Below are 14,475 nucleotides of genomic sequence, written 5' to 3'. Positions count from 1 at the left end.
TGGTGTGGGTTTTGTGAATCCCAGTAGGGCTTAATTCTGGGATATAGATGAATAAAGTAGCAGTTAGGTGCCTAAGTCCATTTGTGAGTCTAGCTCCATCTGTGAAGTTTCCCTTATACAAGTAATGGAATTGTTACATACAGCTGTAGAGTAAAGGTGATGATTGATTGAGTTACCTGTGATATCACAATGGGCTAGGACTCTTGGCATGGAATAGATACATGTCTTAGAATCATAGAATTAGAGAAGATTAGGGTTGGAAGAGACCTCAGGAGGTCATCTAGTCCAACCCCCTGCTCAAAGCAGGACGAACACCAACTAAATCATCCCAGCATGGGATTTGTCAAGCTGGGCCTTAAAAAACCTCTTAGGATGGAGATTCCACCACCTCTCTAGGTAACCCACCTTCACCACCCTCCTAGTGAAATAGTGTTCCCTAATATCCAGCCTAGACCTCTTCCACTGCAACTTGAGATCATTGCTCCTTGTTCTGTCATCTGCCACCACTGAGAACAGCTGAGCTCCATCCTCTTTGGAATCCCCCTTCAGGTAGCTGAAGGCTGCTATCAAATCTCCCCTCACTCTTCTCTTCTGCAGACTAAACAAGCCCAGTTACCTCAGCCTCTCCTGGTAAGTCATGTGCCCCAGCCCCCATATCATTTTCATTGCCCTCCGCTGGACTCTCTCCAATTTTTCCACATCCTTTCTGTCGTGGGGGCCCCAAAACTGGACGCAATACTCCAGATGTGGCCTCACCAGTGCTGAATAGAAGGGAATAATCACCTCCCTCGATCTGCTGGCAATGCTCCTACTAATGCAGCCCAATATGCTGTTAGCCTTCTTGGCAACAAGGGCATACTGCTGACTCACATCCAGCTTCTCATCCACTGTAATCCCCAGATCCTTTTCAGCTGTAGCTGAAAGTCTGTGCAGTAGCTGGATGTAATTCATAAAGTCAACATGTCTGAGAACTTAAAAATTGGATGGTAACATGCTCTGAATCCCAATGAGGATTCAACCTGTTGACATTCTGAACAAAAAGAGCTCTCAGTCATACTTGTGGCTGTTTCCATTGCTTCACACAGACTCAACAGACATTCTGGGCTTCAGAGTGACACATAGACAAAATGACAATCCTGGAATTTTATTATACAGATTTGGCTAGATAAAAAGAATCTTAAACAACATTTTAGGACTGGACAGGAATATGTGTGCTATGTTTTCTATTTTATTTGGTAGATGGTGTTTACCACCCCACCCCTGTATTACTGAAATGGCCAGGATGTGAGCTCCAAAAGGTAGCACAGTGAAGCATGTCTGTTTTTTAATTGGCTGTGAATTAGCTGCTGACCTGGTAGGATTTTGGTTTTTAGCCCTAAATTCTACCAGAAAAGATACTATTTGGTGAAGTAATTATAAAGATGAGTTTTTGTTTTTTTTTGGAGGGGGGGTTGTTTTGTGGGTTTTTTGTTTTGTTTTTGAGACAGGGTGTAATGCTGATTGCTATATTTAATGTTTTGAATGACTTATATGAGTGGATTCTGGCATTGGGAGGAGATGGGGGAGGGAGGAGTGTGAAAAATTGCCATCTTTCACAGCTTTAAAATGTTGGCTCTGTTGTCTGGTAATTAAGTCAACAGGCTGCTGGTCTGCTTCCAGGCACTTTGACAACTGTTCTCTGACTGCCACCAATAAATTAACAGAACTGTGCTTTTCCCAAGGGGCATTATATGCAGAACTAGCATTTTCTGTCCCTTGTTCTACGGCTAGTGAAGTGGTGATGGACAGTGGTGCTCAGTGACCAGAAGCTGCCAGGTCATATGCTGTACAATCGCTGGACCATTTATGCTATCATAGTTAGTTGTGATAACACTTATACCCTTTATCATCAGGGGTTGGTTATAACCCAACTGTTAACATTCTTTCTGAGGTAATAGACAACAGCTGGGGAGTGAATTTCTTTTTCCATAAAATTAGGGGAGGAGGCAATCTCCTTGGCCGTTTTCAAAGTTGTGAGTCAAAACGAGAGCTATGATACTGGGGTGTGACACCCAGCAGCGTTTCATGCAGCTCCACAGGGCTTCATAAACAACATTTTTATTTCGGTTTCAATTTGTGTGGCTTTGCATCCCCTGAGTTTTACTTTGAGCTTCAGGTTTAAATGAACCCCAAATTCCTTCTTTTGCATGGACTCAAAATCAAACAAATGCTCGAGTTTCCCATTGTTTCAGAGGGATACTACACACTAGCTCAGATTTGCTTGAAAATGTAACAATAACCCCAGGAGGCCATATAAACTGACCTTGTCATGCAACAGGGAAATAACCTTTTGTAACCATAGTGACTGGGGCCACGACTAGCACTCTGCTCTGTCCCAGTTTTATTACACAGCATTGGCAGTAAATGAATTTTTTAGCAAAAATGTAGCAAGTGAAGCCACCTGAATTCCTTCCTCTAGAATGGAAACTGGCAGACAACAGGAAGAGGCAGTTGCAGAGCTTCCAGATTTTCCTGGAAGCAGGTGGCATTAAAGAGAAATTCAAGAGAGCAGGCTCAGAGACACTGGAAAGCATGAAGAGCACTACAAACTGCTAAACAAAGTAATTAGGAAGTTTCAAGAATAGATTCATAGAAGAATGTGTTTTTCAGTTAACAAGAAACCAAGAGACCATTGACAATTATGTTACAGACCTACATTTTAAAGCTAAATCATGTGAATTTGAACACTTAGCAGATGGGGCCCCTTATTATTTTTTATACACCTGGGCAACCAGTCAGAGCGAGGTTAATGTGAGTAATAGACTTCACTCTGCAAAAAGCAATGGCTATTGACCAAGATGAGTGTACTTCCCAAAAGAAAATGTTAGCAAGTAGTGAAAGAACTGAAGAACATCTAATTAAAGCATTAAGACTCAACACACAGATAGGTCTGTTTCCTTTCAGTACCATGCTTTTCTATGAGTATTTTAAATGTATGTCAGTTAGTAAGTATTGTCCACTGTTATTTAATATTTATGTTGCAGTAGCATCCAGACACTCCATTCAGGACTTGGGAGTCCAATATGCTAGTTGCCACAAACAATCCCTACCTTGAAGAGGTTTCAGAGTAGCAGCCGTGTTAATCTGTATTCGCAAAAAGAAAAGGAGTACTTGTGGCACCTTAGAGACTAACAAATTTATTTGAGCATAAGCTTTCGTGAGCTACACAAATGTCTAAGGTGCCACAAGTACTCCTTTTCTTTTTACCTTGAAGAGCTGACAAACTAGAAAGACAAGGAACTGACAGAGGCATGGGGAGCAGAATACAGTATAAAAGCAAAGTGGACTAGATGATGATAAGCACAAGTCTGGTTATTTCTACCTTCTCCTACCCCCCAAAGAATGATGAGCATGCAGGAGAAAGGAAAACAATCAAAATGATCCATGTACAATTGTATATATTATATACATGCATATACTCATTACCAGTCTCTTTATTTTTAAAAAATAAATGCATTTCAAATTAAGCCAGTCAACTGTTCAACCCCTTTGTACTCTTACTAATTTTATGCCTGTCACTCATTATGCACACAAAGAATGTTATGTAGTGGGAGCCAATGTAATCTGTGGATTTACCCACTCGTAGTTACATTTTGCGCTATATGTGTGGAATTTTTCATTTTAAGTGGAAAAAATAATGTAAATGACGCAATATAGAAAACATCTATTTTCTGATGGCACACGCTGAATAAATGCTAAATAATTAATTGTTTTCTGTGTCTTGCTAAATAGCGTAAGTGAAGGATAGATTATAATCCTTCATTTCAGATTTCTTGGTTTTTGCAAGTTTGCGCCAGAATTGTACAGTAACTTAATTTGAATAGCAAATACACATAGAAAATGTAATAAATATAAAAATAAAGTTAGTTGTGAAGGCTGACTCTACATGTTTTCTTTCATGTGCATTATCCATTTCCTCAAGAATTATCCATCAGAACCTCCCTTTAGCCTCAAAACACTGCTGTAACTCTAATAAATATTGTAATAAAGATAAATAATCTGGAGAAAATGTGACAGTTCCATCTGAAAATCCTTTCTCTGCAAATGTATGCAAGGCTTTATCCTTTCTGCTAAGTACAAGTAAGCCGACATTCCACTCTTCTCTTCATGTCTCCCAAGTGATTTGACCAAACCCCTCTTTTATTGTGAGCTTTGTTCAAATGTATATTAGTGCTGGCAGGGAGCCACTTTTTCTTCCAAACACACTGTAGAACTGAAGTCAAACATAAATGGGAATGGGGCTTACAGAATAACTAGTTTGGAACCACTCAGGAAGGCCTTATTTGCTTGGAGTCAGTGGTATTTAGCTCTGCGTCATCAGAAGATACACTGAGGCCTCAAGATTTCCCTTCCTGCATTCATGTACGAAAATTAGGAGGGAATTCTGATGCAGGAATGCTCAGTATAAGCTCAGCAATCTGTGCCAATCATTTCTCATCCTCTACAAATGGCCTTCTGTACTGACTTTGAAGCATTCTTCTTACCCTGTTTCAGGAGGAAGAGGGTCTCTTGGTGCTGCTGGAGGCTTTCTTGTGCTGAGACTGATACTCACACCCTCAGGAGTGAGCACATCCAGAGCAAACAACTCTGGTCTTGAAGGAGGAATGGGTTAAAACATAGGCACTGTATGCCAGTGCATACAGCTTGAGCCACTGGAATTGCATGACGAGGTCATTTAAAAAAATAGCCCCAATTTCCCACAATATCTGAGCTGTGCTTAAGCATAGTGGAGACAGGGCCACTCTTATGATTTATGGGGACCTACACAGTATTATTAAACTGGTGCCCCACTGATTCCAGTCGAGGGGTTACAGCCACCACCCCCGCCTATGGACCCCCAAAAGAAACCTCTGCCCCCATTGCTGAGGTCCCGGAAGCCAAGTGGTTATTCTCGTCCTTGTGGGAGGAGAGAGGCCAGCTGGAGAAGTTGGGTGAACTTTGCCTGACTCATCCCTGGAGCTGCCCATGTCGTAGGGGTCTGCAGGGCCCAACGCCCCTCCTGGCTCACTGTATTCTACCTCTGCTCAGTCCTTCCAAGCTGTCGTAGTCTCTTGCCTGCTTCTCCACCACCGCTGCCAGCACCACAGCGAAGTGCGGCATCTTGGGGACCCGCAGCAGCTCCTACCCCGCACAGCTCCCGCTGGATCACTGCCAGCCGGGCAAGACGCACACCCCAGCCAGCTGTGCATTCCAGCCCCGTGCGGTCACTTCCCCGCTGGGCCGGATGCTCTGCAAGGGGGGCTGCCCTCAGAGCTGGGGAGGGAGATTCCATTGTTCAGTGGGGGGCTCCACTTTGCAGTGGGGAGGGGGAGAACTCAAAGGATACTATTTGCAAAAAGAAAAGGAGTACTTGTGGCACCTTAGAGACTAACAAATTTATTTGAGCATAAGCTTTCGTGAGCTACAGCTCACTTCATCGGATGCATTTGGTGGACCAAATGCACCCGATGAAGTGAGCTGTAGCTCATGAAAGCTTATGCTCAAATAAATTTGTTAGTCTCTAAGGTGCCAAAAGTACTCCTTTTCTTTTTGCGAATACAGACAAACACGGCTGCTACTCTGAAAAAGGATACTATTGAGCCAGTGCTTCCTGGCCTGCCTCCCCTCCTGGTTGTGGAGAGAGTCACAAGTGAGTAACCCTTCCCCGCAGAGATCCCAGCCGTACCGCCCAATGCAAAATGTGCTATGCCGGCTCATTTGGCTCTCTCCGACCCCTAAGGAGACTGCGCAGCACGCGGTCTTACCTGCTTGCTGTCCCAGCAGTGGTGCCCCAAATTTTCAGGTGCCCTATGCAGCCACATATGCTGCATATGCCTAAGGATGGCCCTGAGTGGAGAGCAGCAGCCTTAGGGAGCCAGCTGAGGCAACCTGATCCTGAGCTGCCCAACCCTGCAGGCAGCAGGAAGCCTCCTCGAATGTCTGCCACAGATGGAGGGTCAAATATATTGGAGTTTGGCTCTAATACACTCCTTCTCTGCCACACACAGCCCAACATGTTTCGGAGTAGCAGCCATGTTAGTCTGTATCCACAAAAAAAACAGGAATACTTGTGGCACCTTAGGGACTAACAAATTTATGAGAGCATAAGCTTTTGTGAGCTATAGCTCACTTCTATGCATCCAATGAATTGAGCTGTAGCTCACAAAAGCTTATGCTTTAATAAATTTGTTAGTCTCTAAGGTGCCACAAGTCCTCCTTTTCTTTTTACAGCCTAACATGTTCCTTACCCTTATTTTAGGGGTAATTGGGCAGCTAGTATAAGCCATTCCCCCACAGCATTTTCTGCTGGCAGAGATTTCCCCTAACCAAAAGTAATTCTTCTGTGGGATTTTGCTACCAGTTTAAGTTCTCTTTATGCTGCTTGTGCATACTTGGTGGCCTAGGTTTTATGTTGCTATCACTTATGGATGCAAAGTAAAGCTTGAAGACCTAAACTAAGTGTACCCAAAGCCTGGCTGAGCATACAGAGAACTTAAAACAGTAACTCTAAGAGGTGTGATTGTGCCATCCATTTAAACTCTGAAATTTGCTGCTGTGCCAAAGGTGTACGGCCATGTCATATGTGGGGGCCATTGGGCTCTTCATAGTGGGGTGTGATTTGGGCACCAGAGTACCTTAATGTCTGAGAGTCAACTGCAGTTCCCATACACACAGACAGTATAGATGCTTTTTTGGATCATTTATGATGCTTTGGCCTCTCTCAGCTGCTGGATTTGGGGCAGAATAAGGATCAGAATGATAAAGGCTTTTATTTGGTTTCAGATGAACTAGAGGACTTTTCTGACACCAGGTATTTTTTCCACTTGGAGGAGCACTAATATAGTGACTCCACAGGAAAAACACTACTTTAGCCTAGTTTTCTGTAGATGGTGCCCAAGACCACTGATTCTGAACTGAAACTGGCCAAGGAATCCACTAGATTCACAACTGAATAGAGAGGCACCTTTTCCAGGAACTCTTATGCAATTGGGTTGCCATAAATTACACCCTATATTGGACTAACTGATGAAGAATGTGTGGCTGACCACTCAAACAACTGTCCAAGTCTCCAAGGTGGTCAAAGAAATTTATATCCTCCCAGTCAATGCTGCCAGCAACATCTCCCACTCTCCATACTAGGGTTTGATGGTAGAGGAGAGTTGTATTAATTTAGATGGAATATATGGGCCCAAAGAGTCAAAGATGATAACATAAACTAATCCCTGTCCAGCACTAAACAGTTCATACAAGGTTCAGTGTTTGATATACAGAAATATCTGCCTGCTTAGTACCATGGCAAACAAACCATTAATAATTCTTTTAAACTTATTATTAAAGATACAGAAAAGAGAAAGATGGTTAAAGCATTTGAAATGTAAAGTATTAAGTAAAGCTTTCATTTTAATAACATCCTTTGTTCCCTTTCCCTTTAGCTGGAGAGAGATTTTAGAAGGCATGTGGGGGGGGGACTCTGTCTGACAATCTCTTAGATGATATTAAAGTTGCTAATAACCATCCTTTTGGGCGGGGGGGGGGGGAGGAAGTTAGCTGAGATGAACTGGAGTTTTTGTTATTTCTATTCTTGTAAAAGTTTGATCCCATTTCCCAAAAGAGAAAACAAAGCAAACACATATAAAAGGAGAGAGAAAAGAACAGCAAAGAGACAAAATGCAGCTTTTGTCTCTGGTGCTGACTTTCACTTGCAACCTCACTGCTGGACAAACACAGGTATAGCACATGGTTTTTAGCTGCCTCTCTGGTCACAGATTTACAGTAGTGTTGAAAAATATGAAGTCTCGGCCAGCTAAGCCAGACTTTAGACGGAGGGCAAAAGGAGAAAGGTAGGAAAAAGAAGAAGTAAAGCAGGGAAGCAAAAGAATACACAAATGTCAGGGACAGAGGAGGAGAGAGAGACAAAGTTTCATATCAGAAGTGGTGTTCAAGATTTAGCTGGAGCTGGTGAGAGTGGTGATGTCATCTGATTCCTTCTTTCTGACTCAGTCTAAATCTCAGCATTAGGACAAAAAAGTCTTGGGGTCCCAGGAGATGATCTGGGTGGCAGCCATTATGGTGAAGTTCACTCCTATAGGTAATTCCCCTCCCTCCAAAGTGTCTTTCATTAAGGACCCAAAAAGGGAGCGATGGGTGCAATAGTTGATACCCTCATTATTTTATCCACCAATTAAGTCTAATTTCCAATGCACCAATTTTTTTTAGTTGATTTCCAGTTTCAATTTCTTTTGTTTACCAAGTATGATCTCAATACAGTTCTTGAGTTATATCCGTAGGCCTTTTTTGTTTGGACTAATTCAGTTAGTGAGTCAGTCAGTCTGTCTCATTTTTGCATCTTTTCCCATCAGCATGTTATAGAATGTCATAAACTTACACTCACATTTTACAGTTGGGCTTACAACAGAAGGCAATGGCTGAAGAGAATGCAGCCCTTACTGTGCTAAGCTGCAGTGCTGGGATTCATTTAGAAGAAGCTTTTTCTAGTTTGTGTTTACAAGGCCTACTAAGCCTACATTGCCAAAGATCAAGTAACTGTGGATGAAAGCCACTCCCCACCCACAATTCTCTTCCCCTTAAGAAAATGTAGGTGCTTAAAAAAACTACCTATAAGGATCTAGGGCAGTCCCAACATCATGATGCTTGCTCCATGCAACTGAGATTATGGTAAGGGATGCTACCTCAGGAGTGTATGCCCTATATGTATTCCCTTGGCTGCAGGCATCCAGAATCCACTAAGAGATCAGATAATAATATCTGGAAAAATCATTTTATTGGAGCAAGAGAAGGCATCTTTGCATAAGGCAAAGAACTGTGTCACAACCCTTAGGTCTCTAATTCAACATAGGGATGAGAGAGGCTCTACTTTGAATCTCTGTTTTCTCTTCAGTCATTGACTAATAGGGAGAAAAACTCCTCCCCACACAACTCCACATCACCAGAAGCCAAAGGCTGCTGATAGCAAGCACTAAAAACAAAAAGGATTAAAAGAGCATTTAGGCAGCTTATAAGCAGCACTGGTTGGGACTTTTCTGAGAGCCTTCATGCCATTTCTAAAGGAAGATGTCTGGGTATCCTTTCACTACCCTGTGGAGATACAGATATGTGCATATAGAGATACTTCCCAAGCACAAGAAGCATCAAGAGATCTATCTGTCCAATCAAAACTAACCTGCACAGCTTGAGTGTTGAATGAGCTAGAGTTTTGAATGTCAACTGCTTGCAGTGAACTACTCATGAGTGATTTACAGGCCAAAAATTATTTCCCAACATTATCCAGCAGATAATTATGAACGTGACTGCAAAAATTGTACACTACTTACTAACAATTTGTGAGCAGAAAAAGAGGTTAAGTTTGTTAAATATGTTATTTGATGTGAATTATTTGCCTACCTCTACTTATAAGATGATTTTTGTGTGTGTTTTTGTGTGAAAATAGAAACAATATCCTTGATGTTTTTTCTTTATATTTTTTTGTATCCAGGGTCAAACTCTATTTTAAGCATATGTTGTAAAGAGTATGTATTTATAGAATTTTTTGTATGCTATTTTATACCAGAGTAATGTCTCTCTTCCTAGCATGGTCACATGAGGTTCAGTCTCTTAATTTGTATCCTGTTACTAAATTACCAAGCAGTTCTATCTAAACCCTTTGTTAAATTCATAGAACTAGATTTAATAAGAAAAATGACATAACTAAGTTTCCACTCTTGTTAAAACTGAGAAGGTGAGGAATGGGAGTATCTTCAATCAGCTACATTTATTCATGTAGGGTCTGATCCACACCCTATTAAAGCCAATGGAAAGACTCCCATTCTTCAGTGGCCTTTAGATAGGCCCATTTAGCAGAATCCTCAAAGGAATGGAAATACAAAAATCTATTTTCTAAGGTCTGATTTACACTGACCAAATAAAAGACTTAAACAAACAAACAAACAAACAAACAAACAAACAAACAAACAAACAAAAAACTCCACAAGAGAATGAGTCAAGAATAGACAGTTCACTTTTCTTTTGGGCTCCCTGGCTTTCCTCAATTTCAGCCATATCTATTTAAGCCTACATTTTAGTATGCGTTTAGTATGGAAAAAGGGCCTTATCAGCATTTCTATTATAAGCTCCACTCTCAATGGGTTTGTCATGAGGCTGTTTTAATTGGCACACAACTCCAGCCCAGATGGAGTTAGTTTAGTTTCTAAGGGCCAGTTTATGTACTCTAGAGAAGCCCGTGGAGGGTGGGAATGCTGTGTAATTTTCACAGAAAATGGACCAAATTTTGTTAGGGACAGGGAGGTTGAGCCTAAGTGCTAGCATACCCCCACTTCTCTGCATTTGTATCTCTGCAGTTCTGGAGTCATGGAAGGCCAGGGAATAAATCATGCCGGATCAGACCTGGCATAGAACTACTTTCTGGGGGATCACACTCCTTGAAACTTGCATGGATTTTGAAGAGAAAGGTAATGATGATGATGGATTAGTTGTATTGTAGTAGAGCTTAGGAGCAGGAATCCATTGTGCTGGTGCTGTACAAACACAGAACAGCTAACTATGGTGACTCAATCATCATAATTATATCCACCTTTAATGTTTGCATATTGAATTGTCTCTTCCACAGGGCAGGTTGAGGGGGTGTCCTTGAGGGAGGTCATATCGCCATGTAGATTGTGGAAGCAGCAGAGGAATAATCCAGAGTCTCCATGAACGTGCTCCAGATGTCTTGTGATTTGTTGCTTTGCAGTATCAGGCTCCTTGCCTGCTCTTTGAAGGGGACTGAAATCACATGAGCCTTAAGCAAATAATTACACAGGAACCCAGAGTTCAAATTTAAGGAATATCCTGGCCCTTCTACAGGATTTTCTGGGAGCTGGGAAGATTTGGTCTTGACTTTGGCTTACACTGGTAATGTCATTCTTTAAGATAAAAAGTGGCAAAAATATATATTTGTGGTGCCTTGGGGTAATATTCTTCTTACACCAAAATTCCCCCCAAACCTACCAATGTAGACATAGGTGCTCCCATGGCTTCTCCAAATGGACTGCAGCACATTGGAGCAGATCTGAGTTAGAAAAGGGAAATGATAGTTCTACAGTCAACTCCTCTCTCTCTCTCTCTCTCCCTCTCTCTCTCTCTCAACGTCACAGAGGCTACTCTGTGAGAACTTGGCAAGCATTGAGATCCACCAGTGAGGAAAGGAATGGAGTAGAAACTTCCCCTGAGCTCATACCAAGCTCTTCTTCAGGTCATGGTTTGAGGTTCTATCCAGACAAGTAAGGGATTGTATCACCACCTGCTCCGCAATCCAGGATGCTTTGCTGCTGTAGCTACCAATCTTGGATGCTCACAATCAGCCTACAAGCATGCAAGTTACACTGAGTGTCCATCTGTTAAGACAGCCCCAATTCAGCTGCTTTGACCCTAGCTGCCTGTCTACAGTCCCACTGCCTCACTCTGGCTTCCACCACCCTTGGTTACCACTTGCAAGGTAACCCCAACGCACTCCCAGCCCTGAATCTTCCCAAAACCATGTGCTCTATAATGTTGAGCCTTCTGCTGGACAGTTCAGAGAAATAATAAGGGTAGTTTGTTCCACTAAAGATACAGTTTATTAGCTGGGATAAATACACCTTTCCATGTAAGTACAGCACTGAGTTAGTTTATATTAATAGTAAAACAAGAAGAATTCTGTGTAAACTTGAAAGCTTGTCTCTCTCACTAACAGAACTTGGTTAATAGGACATATTACCTCACCTACTTCATATGCAGAACATGTAGATGAAAATTTTAAAAAAATCATTTTTGTCAAAATTTCCCACAGAAACAAAGTCCTATTTTCCAATCAGCTTTATTAAATGTCTCTAATGGTGTCCCTCCCTGTTTTGGTGCTCAAGAAGTGCAGAGACCAGTATTCTATTTGTCTTCTGTGAGTCTGTAATCTAAGGAAGGTCTTTGCAGACACGCATGAGCATCTAGGCTGGATCCCTCACCTTCTAGCTCTAAGTATGGAAGCAAAAAAATTAGATGCATTCGTTAAGAGTGTCTCTGTTTTCCAGTTTCATTTTGGCAAGCATTCTTTTGAAAAATCTACTGGTAGGTGTTGCAATTTGGGCATAATTGTTGGATCTGAAAGAGTATAGTTAGAAAGGGCTATCAAGTATGCCAGCCATGATATTCAGTGCTCAGAGACTCAGCATACCTGATGATCTAAAGTACTATATAATTACTAAGTATTATAGCTAAACTACTAAGAGATAGATTTAATACTTTTCTCTTTTTGACCTATTGGATACCTTTGTGCAGAATTTCAGACCTGAAATGAACTCTCAGTGCTCTTACAGCTGGCAGGATGATAGGGATAGTGGCATCTCTGGTTTTTAACTCCTGAGTTAACTCTTCAAAGAGGTCAAGGATTTGAATGACAGTGTGTGCCAGGTTCCACTGGCACTTAGTGAAAAAAATGGTATTTAAGTCCTCAGAGCAGATTCCTATCAGAACCTGTTAGTTCTTCAGCAGGCACTGTAACATGTAGGAGGTTGAATTCCAACAGGTCACAGTAACTTGGATTATAGCTAGTTCAGAGTAATATACAGTTCTATTTGTGAGCTGTGCAATTTGGCAACAGCAGAAAAGTAGTTTTTGAAATAGTCAAGCAGCTTCTGGCTAGTCATAAGTAGGCTGTCAATGGAGGGTTGTTTTTACCAAGGATTATTAATAAGAAATCATAGGAGGTGGGCAACATACCTTAAACTGTACACAATATACAGTCAATGAAAGCATTCTCCATGTTGATGCTATTACTTCAGAGCACAGAAGTGATACTATATTTTGTAATCTGCCTTCTATTTATCAGGTCCAACAACCTTCATCACAATGCTCCTGTAGGACTGAACACAGGACCTCTCTCACAAAACTACCATTAGAACAAAGCACATAACTTTTGTAGGCTCTTATGCTATACATGAGCCAGCCTCTAGAGGGGGACATGACACACTCTGGTAATGTGTTACATGTGCTCAGAAAGGCATATATCATTGCCCCCATATGCGTAATGGTTAAAATCCTCACAATGAAAAATCTCTAATCTGCTTTTGAAATTCTTGTATCCAGTGGGCTGTAAGCCTGAGAAAAGAATGGGCCTTCTCTCTAATTTGATAGTTCCATTAGAATCCCTACACTTAGGAGCTCACTCTTTAGCCACACCCTTTTCACTTATCTACTCTGCCAACCAGTCTGCAAGAGTTCCCCTGAGAAAAGTATTCTAGATGCTCAATTTCCAATACCAGTGCACAGGTGTGGTGAAGGCATGGACTCTGTGCCGGACAGCTGGGAAGGGATGCGTGTTACAGGGACAGCCTGAAGATACCCATTACAGGACTATTTCTGGCTTCTGTGGTCACAAAGCCTGACCAGCCTATGCACTTTTATTGTGCTCTGTACTGTGAAGACACCATCAAACTTCATTTGACCATGCATGCCTAGAAAATACAATACCCTTCACCTTTATGACCAAACATTTCCAGAAGATCAATTTATTTATTTTTTAGAAAAGACATTTCAGGTTGGCAAACTGATGTCCAAATTGGAGTCACTCATTGGTAGACACATACAATAGTTAATTTATCAATTGCTTGTAGATATTAAAATATTTGACATTAGAATTGCAGTAAAATAACATCAAAATTCTGCCTCTTCCTGCCTCGGTAATGCAGCATCCAAGAGCAAGAAGGCCATGGGAATTTCTATATTTGAATATAAGATCCAATGCACAAAGAAAAGTAAATATATATTTTATAATCAAAAGGGATGTAGGGGGAAGGGATAGTGGCCCTGTCTCCTGTAACATCTCCAGAAATTAGACTTTGACATACATTTGCTGGTAAAATAATAATTAGCATATCATGCAAAGTACCCAGACTCTGCAAAGCACCTGAATTAAGTTTTTTTTAATATACCTATATACTATGCATGAGGCTTGTATTTGAACAGGCACTGAGAATATAGAACAGTAGGTCATGTCTAATGTCTAAAAGATACAGATACACACATTTATTTATTGACCTCCAGATAATTTGAGCAGATACTAGATACAAACAAAAATGAGTCATCTGAAAATTATGTATCTCAAACACAACTCAGAAAGCATTGCTTGAAATTTATATAATCATTTTACGAAGCCAAATATTAGACAGACAGACAGACAGACAGATTAGATTAGATAATACTTACTTTGGAAAGCAAGTAGCTTTCACCTGAATTAAAATGATCAGAGCAGATTTAATTACATGTATGTGTTATAATTAAAGTCTTTTATAGAGCTTTTTGTTGTTCATTAATGTAATATACAAAATTTATTTTAACTATGCAAATTAAGTGTGGTCGAATACAATCAATTTAAAGTGTGACAAAAGAATCAGTGTTGTTTTCTTTTTACTCACTATCAAAGGTGTTTTC

The sequence above is a fragment of the Dermochelys coriacea genome, chromosome 1 (genome assembly GCF_009764565.3).
Source record: "Dermochelys coriacea isolate rDerCor1 chromosome 1, rDerCor1.pri.v4, whole genome shotgun sequence".
In the NCBI taxonomy this organism is placed as follows: Eukaryota; Metazoa; Chordata; order Testudines; family Dermochelyidae; genus Dermochelys; species Dermochelys coriacea.
This window is presented reverse-complemented; position numbering follows the sequence as displayed.